Source organism: Dipteris shenzhenensis, chromosome 30, assembly GCF_047967505.1.
Source record: "Dipteris shenzhenensis isolate YYH24624 ecotype China chromosome 30, Dip_SZ_1.0, whole genome shotgun sequence".
NCBI classification, from domain to species: domain Eukaryota; kingdom Viridiplantae; phylum Streptophyta; class Polypodiopsida; order Gleicheniales; family Dipteridaceae; genus Dipteris; species Dipteris shenzhenensis.
Genome location: NC_141625.1, coordinates 29,174,662 through 29,188,832, shown reverse-complemented (window position 1 = coordinate 29,188,832; position 14,171 = coordinate 29,174,662).

Genomic DNA, 14,171 nt, shown 5'->3' with positions numbered 1-14,171 from the left:
ACACTTTTGGTTGAGCTTGTGATTGGCTTATGGTTCATGCAATACGTACCTTGACTTATGAATTACATGCATGGTTTGGTGATGCTCTCATATACATCTATACTATCTTTAAGGAGAGGATCCATGTGGAGGATTCATGGAGGTTCAAGATGTGCAAAAGGTAGCTTCGCGGTAGGTTCGGGCATACGTTGAGGTTTGGAGGAGTGCCATGGAAGGAGGACGCATGTTGTTGCACCACGTGTTCTCATGCAGGTCTGAGACCACAAACTATAGCCAGGCTCAAAAGAGGCACGCTATCACGCCATGTGTCCCCGTGGATGTCTGAGACATTAGATGTGCCATCTGGTGCGGGTGGAGCAATAGTTTGCTCGTGTCAGAGCATGGGATGACACATGGTGGGCACGTGAGGATCAAGGCGTAGATTCTACACGTGGCACCAACAGAAGAGCACTCACAGACCTGCAAGGAGACAGCACAGCACAACTGGCATGTGGCAATCAATGAGCATGAAAATGTGCATTTGAATGACAATTAATGAGTGAAGATGATGGCCGTTCAAACTTGATGACATGGCATGCAGTGAGCTTGACTAGTCAATTGGGCTAGATGTATAGCCATGCGCGTGGACACGTGGTGCAACAAACATTCGCAGGGGCATATGCATAGACAAGTGCAAGGTTGACATGGTGCAGGGTGATGATGTGGCATGCGTTGCAATCTTGCATAGCAGAGTGATGTGGCATGACCATGCTGACAATAGCTCTTGAGATCCACCTACGTGGCCCATTGGTGATAGATGACATGGCGCGACACATGATGCACAACTGTCAACGAAGACTACAGTAGAGGAAGAAGCATAGAGTCGTAGACTGCAGCAAAGGGAGAAGCATAGACTGTGTAGAGGCAGAAGTGCAAACCATAGAGGCAGACATGCGTAGAGGCAGTAAATGCATAGGGTGGCATGCATGCATCGATCGGGGGGGCATGGTAAACTTGATCGTGGACACTTGGCGATCAGTGAGGACACTGTGTGATAGAGCGAGGACACATCACACACGGGTCACTAGCACAATTGATGTGGCGAAGCACAGACTGCACAAGACTATGTGGCGTCGCGCATATGTGATGATGTGACATGACGTGTTGTAAACCGCACACAGATGATGTGGCGGGTGGGGATTTGAAGAGGTGATATATATGTGATATATATATATATATATATATATATATATATATATATAATATTCATTTTAAATGGTATACATTATATATAATATATTACAATATTAAATAATATATTCAATAGTATACATTACGTATAATATTAGATTATATTAGATATTATATATAATATATTATAATATATGCCAGATATTATAATATATATAAAAATAATATATATTACAAAGATGCGATGATGTGGCATGGCATGTTGCAAACCGTGAAGGGATGAAGTGGTAGGCAGGGATTCACAGACGTGGCTTGGTGCAACACAGGTCAGTTATAATATTTATAATATTATATATTATATATATATTAAATAGTACATGTTATATATAATATTATATATAATATGTTATAATATATATATATATATATAGAGAGAGAGAGAGAGGGAGAGAGAGAGAGAGAGATTATATATGATATATATTAATTTATAAAAAATATCATATATAATTTATCGTATATTATATATTTATAATATATAATATATTTATAATATAAATTTTGAATAATATAATGTATAATATAATTTATAATAAATATGATATACATTTTAATATAATTGGACTTCTAAAATTTGGAAAAAATTCTAAATTTTGCTATAGTAAAATTTGGGATCACCACCCATGAATCCAATTTTCCGATGATAAAGCAATTGAAGTTGTTATAGCCACATGTAATAGTAGCTAGCCGACAGTGAAACTTTGCTCAAGGTTAGATGTTGGAAGGTGGAGCAACAAGGAGGTCCAAGAGAAGGAGGGGCCAAGGGGATTGCTTGACCAAAAAGGCAAAGAAGGGAGGCAAGGTCCAGTGGCTCTATGATTGTAGTTGGTGTTGCCAATGATCATGAATGCGACAAAAGTTGCATGGATTGATGAAGGAAGAGTTCATCATCTTTTAGCTGACCTTTCTAGGCTTTTGCTCTATTTGTTTAGCTAATGCTTGGCCATGGCTCTCCAAAAGCTCTTTCGACTTATATTCTATGGCATTGACTTGCACTCCTTTCCAATCCAGAACCACCTCTGAGTTGTATGTTGCTCTTAGTTAGTCTCTTCATTGTATGCATCATCTCTTTCACGCATTGCCTCATGGCGATTGCAAGTCCTAGCCTCCTAGTTCTCTACCTTACTACTTCTCACTTGGTGCTTGCAATCGGGCATTGTTGCACCGCTCTTACTTGGCTTGTCTACTTCTCAACCTCCTTGTTCCACTGCTTGGGCTTTGGCTTGCTTGGAAACCTTATTGACTTTGGGAAAGTTGCCTCATTGCCGTTGTGAAGCATCTTGATGTGCCTTCGTTGGACACCTTAGCTAGCTTCTTGTCGTCAGCTGTCCTCTTCTTGGAACCATTTGCTAGTGTTGCGCTTAGTCTCTCTCTAGTATCCTTCGCCGCCTTGAGCTGCAACTCTTTTCTGTCATCTTTTGGTGTTTTTTTGTCCGTCTCCTTCCCCCAAACCACCTTTCACTCCCTCTTCTTTCATCCTTCTCTGTTCATCTATTTTAATGTACGATTTCTTATATATATATATATATATATATATGGAGTCCGGTTCAACAACTAGTGTGATGTGGACAAACTGCATCGGGATCAACAAACCAAAGCTTCCCCAAAGTTCCTCAAAGGCCATGCTTACCAAACATAAACAAACAATTGTTGCCGTTAAAGAAACCACACTTAAATCATTAAATCCAACATCAAACACGTACAAAAAAGTTTTGCTTTGATAAGTCGACACAAGCATCACTTTTATTGAAGAGGATAGTTAGCATACTTGCCACCATCCAACAAGAAAAACATGGTACAAACCATATTACAAGTTGGTTGTGAAAATCGGTGTCATAAACACCCCTCCCTTCTTATCGGGATCATAATAATAATTAATGCTTAACTACAAACTTATGAAGCATAATATGAAAAGAGAGTAAAGTTTGCTAAGGTAATCATGAAGTTAGAGAGAAAAGTGTAGAGCAAAGAATATTAAAATGGAACATTTTGGAGCCAAAGAAAAAAGGAGGGGAAAAGATAAGAAAAAAAAAGGAGGAATAAGTATGAAGGATGGCAAAGTTTATGGAGGGGAATTTTCTTAAAGAGGGAGGGGTTAGAAGAAGTATAAATTAGTAGTGGGGGAAAATAGAGGGAACTATAGCAATTAGAGAGAATATAGAGGGAGAATATAGAGGGGTAATGGGAATGTAGAGGGAGAATATTATTGTAAAGGGGGAAGTTGGACATATTTGGAAAATAAGGAGAGGAGGAGGTGGAAGAAGAATAAAATAGGGTAAAATTAAAAGGTGAAATAAAGAGAAGGGGGGGGAGGGAGCATGTGGCAACAAATTTAAAGAACCTCTGAGTCCATGGTAGGAAGAGTCAAAGATGCAGAATTCGAGGATGTCAGTGAGTAGAGACGAGTGTCGGTTGTGCGCGATTGTCAGTAGAGATGCCCCGGATGGCGAGGTTGAGGCAAAGGTAATTGTTGAAGTAGAGCTCCAGAGGCACGCTATGGTCGAAGTCAGCTTAAAAGCATGAGGAATGAATTGTGAAGAACTAGAAGGGCACAAACCAAAAAGGCCAAGAAATTGAGTTATGAGCAAGGTGGCAGGAGGCTGGGAGGTTCGAGGTGGTAGCAAAGCATAATAAGTAAGCATCACATACGTGAGGATTAATAGAGAAATGGGTGGCACAGGCGAGGCAATCGAGGAGAAGAAGGAGGGTTGTAGGTTGCGATCAGCGTATGGCAACGAATGATGGCAAATGAGAGGGCATGAACTAGGTCGATCTTCAAAGCAACATAAACAGTAGTGAGGATAGCAGTGAGCGAATGGGAGGAAATGAGAGTTTAAAAAGGGAGAGCACAAGTCAGGGGGCATGAAGTGAGCCAACAAGGGTTGCGAGGGAGATGATTCATGAATAGTCAGAGCAGGGAGGTGAAAGGCGAGGGTGGGGGGAAGGTGCTTTTAGGGAGGGGGTTAGGTAGGGTTGAGGTTAGAGAAGGGGGGTGGGGGGGGGGAGAGAGAGAGAGAGAGAGAGAGAGAGAGAGAGAGAGAGAGAGAGAGAGAGGGGGAGAGAGAGAGGCAGGAGAGAGAGAGAGAGAGAGAGAGAGAGAGAGAGAGAGGAGAGGAGAGGAGGGACAGAGGAATAGTCAGGGAGTGAGTCATCATGGGAGTGGGAAAGTCAAGAGGAGGTTGAAGGGGAAGTAGGCGGTAGAAGGGAGCATAATCGTTAGGGCAGCGGGAGGGTTGAGAGTGTGAAAAAGTGAAAATATATATGAAAATGGATTAAATATGAATAATTCAAGAATAGATATAATAATAGGAGAAAAGGAAAATCTAGGGTATCAAGGAAGTAAGTAAAATTTTAGAAATAAATAGGAAAGGAAGAAAAGGTGGGAATAATTAGGGGAAAATGAAAAAAAAGGGAATAATTAGGGTGGACAAGGGGGTAAGTAGAGGGAAATTTAGAGGGGGAGGGGAGAAGGGTGGGGGGGGATGGGTTGGGTTTGGGAGGGGTTCACATTAGATGGGGTAGGTTAGGGAGTGAAGTGAAAAAGTGGAAAGGATGCAAGAAGGGATTAAATAGGAACAAAATAGAAAAAGAAAATGGATGAAAATAGGAGAAAAGAATTAGGAAATTTAAGATATTAGGAACATAAAATAAGAAAAAATTAGAAATAAATAGAAAAAGGAAGAAAAAGTGGGAAAATTTAGGGGAAAATGGAAAATTAGGGGAAAAAGGGAATTTTCAATTGAAGAGAGAGAGAGAGGGGAGAGGTAATTAAAAAGGTTTTACCAAAGGGATAAAAAGGGAAGAAATGTAAGTTTCATGGAAAGAAGGAAGAAAGGATTGTGTGTGTGTGTGTGTGTTTGCATGCGCACATTAGAAATTATGTGCATTGGTGCATTGGTGAGTATGCTTATGTGTATTGTGTGTACATTTATAAATTAGTAATACAGAAAATAGGATAATTTAGTAAACTAATGACTAGCATCACACCGAAATTGCTTTGCTATTGGTACCATATATGTAGTGACATGGTTCAAGAGTCATAGGAGAAGGCGCAAATCAACAATTAGGAGGCGGATTTTCTTTTGAGAGAAATATATAAGAATGGGATTCCTTATAAATATATCAACACATACACTAATTAGGACAAAGTGTGTACTATGTGGAGGAAAAGGTTACCAATAATCCAAACTAGAGTAAGGAGCAGGTGAGAATTGAGCAATTTATATCTAGACACATATCAAGTGTCTGCTACAACCCTTAGACTAGTGGCCAATGGAAATCCTGACCACTACTCATTTGATCAGTTAGTGACTTTGTTTTTGTAGGAAGAGCAAAGTTGTGCTAATAGGCAAGCTACAATTCCTGATCATGCATTTTCTTCATAGCAAAAAGGAAAGGGCAAGCCTAAATATGTGCCTAACAGTGGCAATTCCTCCAATGCATCCCAAAATGCAGCAGATAAGTCAAAGAAGAAAAGATGCAACTATTGTTGCAAGCCAAGGCATGAAATTTCAAAATTTAAGAAGCACATTGCTTTGGAGAAGAAGAAAGTAGGATTGATAGTAAATGCCTCACATGCAATTGAATCCCATGAGCCAGTAGGTGCCTCACATGCACATGTTGTCCAGGATGAGTGGGCATGGGCTGTCCATTGTCCTTTTGATCCTTCTAAAGTTAATGCATTCTTTTCTGCTAATGATGCTCAATCTTGGTATTTTGATAGTGATGCTTCCAAGTACATAACCTCTTGGAAAAAGTTGTTTCATTCCTTGGTTGATACACCTTGAGGGGGGCTGTCACATGTGCCAATAATGCTTCCTATATTATAAAAGGAATTGGAGATGTGCAGCTCACATCCATATCAAGCCATCTTGTCACTTTGACCAGTGTTATTTTTGTGCCTAGAATTGAAGTCAACTTGATTTCAATTTCAGCAATTGCCACGTCAGGTTTCAGAGTGATTTTTGATGGCTGTAGATGACTCGTATATGATCTCAGTGGGATAATGCTATAGTTCTCACTAGTACTTTGCAGAAGGGGCTTTATCACTTGGATTATCATTCAGCTACACTTTCTATTTAGGCATATGCTATTTCAGATTCACAGCTTATTGAAACTCATCTTAATGGGTCATCTAAATTATAGAGCTCTTGCCAAATTACAGTCACAGGGCATGGCAAATGATGTACCTCAAACTCACATAGTTTCCAAACATGTGTGTGAGGGTTGTATTTTGGGTAAGATGCATCGGTTTCCTTTTCAAAAAGATTGTCCAAAATTCTCACAGAGGAAATTGCAGCTAGTGCATAGTGATGTCTGTGGCCCAATGAGGACAAATGCCATTGGAGGGTACAAATATTTCATGACTCTGATTGATGACTTTACAAGATATTGTTGGGTCTATGATTTAAAAGCCAAATCTGAAGTGTTCTTATGCTTTCAGAGGTGGTTGAATATGGTTGAGAATGAATCAGGATGCAAGCTTGTCACCCTCAACATAGATAGGGGGAGAGAGTATATGTCAAAGGAGTTTGATGCATTTTTGACTTCACGAGACATTGTTCACTCATGCACTACTCCTTACACTCCTGAACCTAAAATGAAAAACAAGCCCACTATGGAGATGGCTAGATGCATGCTTAAGGCCAAGTCCTTGCACAATAAATTTTGGCTTGATGCAGTGATGTGTGCCAACTATGTGCTGAATAGATCACCTGCAAGGGCATTGAGGACTGTTACACCTTATGAAGCATGGAAAGGAAGGAAGCCTTCACTATCACACATGAGAGTTTTTGGGTCTCTTGCATATGTACATGTACCATCTCAGGTGAGACATAAGCTTGATGATAAGGCAATCAAATGCATATTTATTGGTTACAGCCAGGAGAGCAAAGGATATCGGTTGTACCAACCAAATACTGGGAAGATTATTATCAGTAGAGATGTAATATTTGCTAAACATTTAGCTTCTCCTCTTGTAGACTACAAAGCAAAGCCATAATTTGACATGTTTGATGCCTTTGACTCTTGGTTACCTCTTCTCCCCTCAGGGGGGGACTTTGACTAGCAACATGAGCCTCCTGCAGGCCCTCCAACACATGCTGATTTGCAAGATCCTCTTCCAACCCCAAATTATCCCAATATTCATGATCTAGTGATTGAAGAAAGAGCTGTAAATAGACATAAAAAATCAGCCCCGAAATGGCTCCTTGACACATTGAGCGATAGCTAACATGATCACCCTCTTGCTGCCCACACAAGGTTAGCCAATCGTCGGATGCATGGTCACTTTCTTGAGGCAACACTACTTGCTACAACATGCAATGAAGAGCCGTTATGCCCCAAGGATGCATTTGATAGCAAGGAGTGGATGGATGCTATGAGAGCAGAGCTGAATTCAATTCATAAGAATGGCACTTGGCAGTTATGTGATTTACCCCCTGGCAAGCAGATCATTGGAACCAAATAGATTTACAAATCTAATGGCAGTGTAGATCAACACAAAGCCCGTCTTGTTGCAAAACGGTATGCCCAACAACAAGGCATTGAATTTGAGGAGACCTTTGCTCCCACTTCGAAGATTACTACTATCAGATGTGTCATTGCCCATTGCAACCCATCACTTTTGGCAAGTGCACCAACTTGACATCAAGACTACTTTTCTTCATGAGGATTTGCAGGAAGAAGTTTATCTGACAAAACCTCTTGGCTTTGAGGTTGTTGGCTCTAAAAATAAGGTATGCAAGCTAAGAAAATACCTCTACGGTTTGAAGCAGGTACCCAAGGCATGGTATGCCAAAATTCATGCACACTTACTGTCCCTTGGTTTTTAGAATAGCCCAATAGAGCCCACTCTTTATGTCCGTGGGAGTGGATTTGATTTTTAAGTGTTGATTTTATATGTGGATGACATGCATACTGGCCCTGATACTTAGCATATTGCAGCTTTCAAGGATGAATTGTAGCAAGCTTTTGAAATGTCAAACATGGGACAGTTGCACTATTATTTGGACATTCAGTTTGTTCATGTTGAGGGGGGTATTATGATGACACAGTCCAAGTATATTGGACAGCTCCTTGATCATTTTTAGTTTGAGGATTGCAAGCCAATCTCTACTCCAGTGGACCTTGGATTCAAATTTTCAGCTCATGATGGGAGCCCACCATGTGATATCACCCTTTACCACTAGTAGGCTATTGGATGTCTCATTTACTTGTGCCACACTAGACCTAACTTACATGATGCAGTATCCTAGCTCAGTAGGTTCATGTACATGCCCAATTCACAGCATTGGCAGGCAATGAAGAGATTCTTCAAATATCTCAGAGACACTTATGATTTAGCCCTCTTCTATAGCGATCAGGGTTCACTTACCATGCATGCTTACACGAATAGTGATTGGGCAAGTTGTTCCAACACTAGAGTGTCACATACCAACAACAACTGTTTTTTTCTTGGCAGTTCATGTATCTCTTGGCTCAGTAAGAAGCATCCAACAATTGCCACATCTAGCTATGAGGCTGAGTATAGGGCAGCCTTCATTGCTATAGTAGATAGTTACTTGTAGATCTTGGTATCTGCTAGACATCCTCCACTATGGTCTACAATGACAACCAAAGTGCTTTGGCTATTACGCGTAATCTAGTGTTTCATGCATGTACCAAGCACATTGAGGTTCACTATCATTATGTTTGAGAGTGGTTGTCAATAGGAGACATAGAGTTGTCCTGCCTTCCCATAGCGGACAACATAGCAAATATGTTTACAAAGGCACTTCCTCATCCCAAGTTTGAAGTCTTTCGACATGCTTTACACTTGGTTCCCTTTTATTACATGATCTGGCATACCTTGTGCATTCATAGGTGGCTATATCCCTTGGGATGAACATGTGCCACCATGACCAGAAAATACTAGGTATTCTGAGATGTTTCCAGAATATTTCAGCCCATACCATGGAGGGAGGTTTGTTGGCCATCATCTCCCATTCATATTTTGGTATGTGCCATGTAGCTTTAGTTATTAGCACTTATGTCACTTAGTACTTTTAGTGTCTTATGACACCTAGTACTAGTGGTACCACTAGGACACTCTATCCTAGGGTTCCCTTTTATTGTACTTTGTACTTTTATTCTTTTATAGTTGATGTGATGGCTTTCAGCTCTTGCTCCATTCTTGTGCATCATTCCTCTTCCTTGAGCCTATAAAACTCCTATGTGGGAGTTGAAATTCCATAAGGAACCTCCACACATCTATACGCAACTTGAAATATCCTGTTTGGAAATTCAAATATTGCATGTGGGATATTGATTTTCTCCCAAAGTGGACTTCTAAAATTCTTTGTGGGACTTTAAATATGATGTTTAGGACTTCAAAGATTCCATATGGGATATTGATCCACCCTTATACAGGAGTACCAAACTTATGTATGGGACTTCAAATGTCATGTTCAACAAGTTTTCAAATAACTTTAAATATCCCATTTGGAAATTCAAACATTCCATGTGGGATATTGATTCACTCCCAAACTGGATTTCTAAACTTGTATGTGGGACTTTAAATTAATGTTTAGGACTTCAAAGATTATATTTGGGATACTGATCCACTCCTATATGGGAGTACGAAACTCATATGTGGGACTTCAAATGTCATGTTCAACAACGTTTCAAATACTCATGCGAGATACTCATTTAATTCATCAAGGGATATTGGTTAAAGACTTCAAATATTGACATGGGATATTGATTCAAATGTCGTGTTTAAGGGTTCAAATATTCAAGTAGGATATTGATTCAAAGTCATGTTCAAGACTCCAAATATTCATGTGTGATATTCATTTAGATGTCATGTTTGGACATCATTATTCATATATGGGGACTTCGAATTTCATGTTCAAGACTTCAAATATTAATGCAAGATATTGATTCAAATGTCATGTTTAAGACTTCAAGTGGTCATGTGGGATATTGACTTAAACAATCAAGGGCTATTGGTGCATTTTCATAAGGAAGTTCTAACTACCATGCAAGAGAGAGGCAAGAGATGAAACAAAACTGAGGAAATCCCATGAGCAAGCTTGACGTCTTATGAGGGAGCTTGAAGTCCCATATGGAAGCTAGAAATTATTAAAAAAGGATGTGGATAGGACATATTATTTAGGAATTTTCCTATATGAAGAGGATTATTTCCATAAGGGAGTTCTAACTACCTTGCAAGAGTGACACAAAAATGAGGAAATCTCCTAAGGAAACTTGAAAACCTATGAGGGAACTTGAAGTCCCATATGGAAGCTAAAAATACCTAAAGAAATATATGGATGGGATATATTAGTCAATTATTTTTTTATATTGGACCAAGGCCTAATATATATATATTTTCCCCTTTAAATTTTTTTCCATAATTGCAAGATTATAAAGAACATAAGTATACAAATTAATATTACCAAGCTAAAGAACTAAAAAGTCTAAGTACTTTATGAGGAGCTTGTGAATTGATTCAATATTTCAAATAAATCCTTCTATTTGGTTAGCCATAATAGTTGTATTTTTTCTTAGCTAATTTAGGAGGGATTGGTTCTTTTAAAATTCCCATTGATAGGCTCATGTATTGACATATAGTAATGCTTGGATACTAGAAACCTATATTCTCATTATAGGATATTTCCCATTATTTGATGTTCATGAGAAAATGCATAATTTTTTACTTAGTCGGAATTGAGATGCAATGGGTAATGGAATGAAGTAAGCTTGCAAGGAAAAGTTTGTAATAATGAAAATGACAAATATTTGTTTTAGATATGGCATAGTTTTTTATTAAAAAAAGGTTTAAATAGTATTTAATTCCCAAAATACTAAATTAATTCTTAAATCGTTATTTCTTATGAGGTTAAACAAAACCTTAAAACTTGCTAACTTGCACGTGGGACTTTAGGGTGGTTGCAAGCTAAGGTTGTCCACCTTTGTGCCACTCTGGGCAAAGTGGGACACAAGGCGGACACAAAAATACAAAGTAATTGAGGGGACGAGGCAGGCAACAATACCCTGATCGAGGTGTTGCCAATTAATAGCATGGTGACATGTGGCAAGGTGCTTAGGCTTGGGTGTCCTAGGTGGCATCCCCAAAACCTCGATTGAGGTAATGACATGGTATTCTTGAGTGATTTGGCACCTTAAGAAGGCTTATGTGGTAGGGAAGCACATATTGAGATGGCAAATACCTTGAATAGGGTATCTAGATAGCACCCACGGGGAGGTGTTGAGGTGGCACATGACATGCCCTGTTGGCATCCTAGTGGGAACAAATACCTCGATTGACGTATCTACATGGAACAAATGGGACACAAGTGACTTGGTTAGTTGGACAAGGCAGTGTTGAGGTGACAAGGAATATCTCGATCAAGGTATCCATGTGTGCCCACATGCTTGCATGGCTTGGTGAGGTGGACAGGGGGTGTTGAGGTGGAAATGGATACCTTGAGTGAGGTATCTATGTGGCATGCTTGCATGGAACCTATTTGCTTACATAGCCATCCTACCTACTTCCATGGCATCCCCCAGACCATGAGGTGGCACATCCTAGCATGAGGTGTCAGTCCACATACCTTGATTGAGGTCCTTATACCATGTATACATCCAAATTGGGTGTGATGATGAGAGGATGTCTCTCCTTTTGTGACATGGAGGTACTTATCCCATAAACAAAGGTTTCTTTGTGATCCCCAATCCTCTACTTAACGTGCCACTTTTTGAGGGCCTCACTCTTTGCTAGTTCATTCCATTTGAAGCCCTTAACATTAAGTGAATCCCTTTGCTAGTTCATTCCATTTGATGTGAAGCCCTCGTGCCTTTCCTAACTTTAACATTAAGTGCTTAACTTGGTTGCCTTGTCACTACCTCTACCATTTGATGCTTGTCTCCATCACCACAAATTATACTTGCCTCCATCTCGATTCTCCACCCCTTAGCATTTCCTTGCTTGCCTTGTGTCCACCCAATAGCACTTTTTCCTTGCCCCCCCCCGCCCCCCTCTCCCCCGCATTTCCCCATCCCTTTCCCTTAGCCTTAGCATTTCCCCATAACCTTGCTTGCCTTGTGACCACCATTAGCACTTTTCTTTCCCCTAGGCATGGGCATTGAGCCTAAAATAATACCCATAAATGGTGCTCTTGATTCTTTATTGTGCGTAAAGTCTATTTTAATTTAGTGGGCTTTCATAATTTAGAGATATGTAGATAGACTACATGCACGTTAGCCATTGAACCTTATTTGAAGATTTATATTTTAGTGTGCTTTTACTTTTCCACTCAATGATAGAGTAGTGACAACATCTCAATTTACCCCACATGTTTTCATGACACACATTGCTGTATATCTCTGACAAACTAGATGATACAACCAATGAATATATATGCCTTTTTTAGTTATCTTTTTAGAATTAGGTTTGTCATCTGCCATCACTATAGAGAACCATATCATACATCATCGACGTTGCATATTAGCATATTAGAGATAGGTTAAAAAGAGCTACCCACCCTTGGGTTCCATTTCCATGGACCACTATTTGTGATTGAATATTAATGTTTCTCGATTTATACATATTTACAATGACTCAATTATGTCCTCTAACTTGGCCACCACACGTCCTTCCTCCATGTCCCTTTAAGTGCACCCAATCATATATTTGCTGATTAGTGTGACAGGTCTGAGTTTAATGAAGGACTGAATAGTATAGTGCTTAATGCCTCCACAATTATCTCACCAATGGGGTTTTGCATTTTCTTATCATCCCCTTATTTAGTGGTTTAGTTGAATGTGACACTACAAATGGAGTGATAGAGTTTCCTTCTAATATTGTCATCTTTATCAAGTTATCATCTAAGTTATTCTAACTTATAGTATTTCTCAAAGGATGTGAAATCTTGATTGATCAAAAGATCATGGAGATGATGATTTCTTAAACGTAGTAGGAAGCATGGAACCAATCATACATATGTAAGCCTATCAAGTTCATTACATTTCGCGTTTAGCTATTCATCCTTGGAATATAGGCCCTAAGGCATTCTGGTAAGCTTCTATTATATTCTATAAAGGTGGGTGCTTGCACTCCATTAAGGGCCATTGGGATGAAAACCCGCTTCAAAGGCTTCTTTTAGAGATGCAAAGATGAACTTTTCGTATGGAAAAAGCATGGGAGATTTTTCAAAAACACAAAGGTTAGCTTGACAGTGGTAGAATTATTGAAAATTGCACTTTATTGCATATAATTTCTCTTACATCAACTCTAAAATTAGGGAAAGCTCACTAATCAAGTGGAATCATGATTCGTTATCACCATTACAATCATTGGCACTCCAATGATGGATGAAGAAGTAGCAGTTATCAATTTAAAAATCAAAAGAAAAATGTATTAGGTGTAATTGTTAATGGTGGCTTTGGACTAGACAGTAGTCAATAGGATGAAGCTCAAGAATGTGTAGTCAATAGGCTAAAGCTCAAGAACAAGAATATAGGCAATTTTCTTTTTGGTTTTAAACGAATTTTGGTGGATTTTACACCATGGAAAACTCATCAATGGGCATTGGATTTTTGCAGCTTCTTTTATTTTTGCCATGCATTCACTCACCTTCTTTTGTTTTTGCCCTAGATTCACTCAACTTAATCATCGTAGAATCTTCTTTATGGTTGTAGTAGTCAAGTGCAAGTCCTAGAGCAAGGTGGCCTTGCCCTTCAATTCTAGTGTCACAACTTTATTGAAAATTGCACTTTATTGCATATAATTTCTCTTACATCAACTCTAAAATTAGGGAAAGCTCACTAATCAAGTGGAATCATTTTATCACCATTACAATCATTGGCACTCCAATGATGGATGAAGAAGTAGTAGTTACCAATTTAAAAATCAAAAGAAAAATGTATTAGGTGTAATTGTCAATGGTGGCTTTGGACTA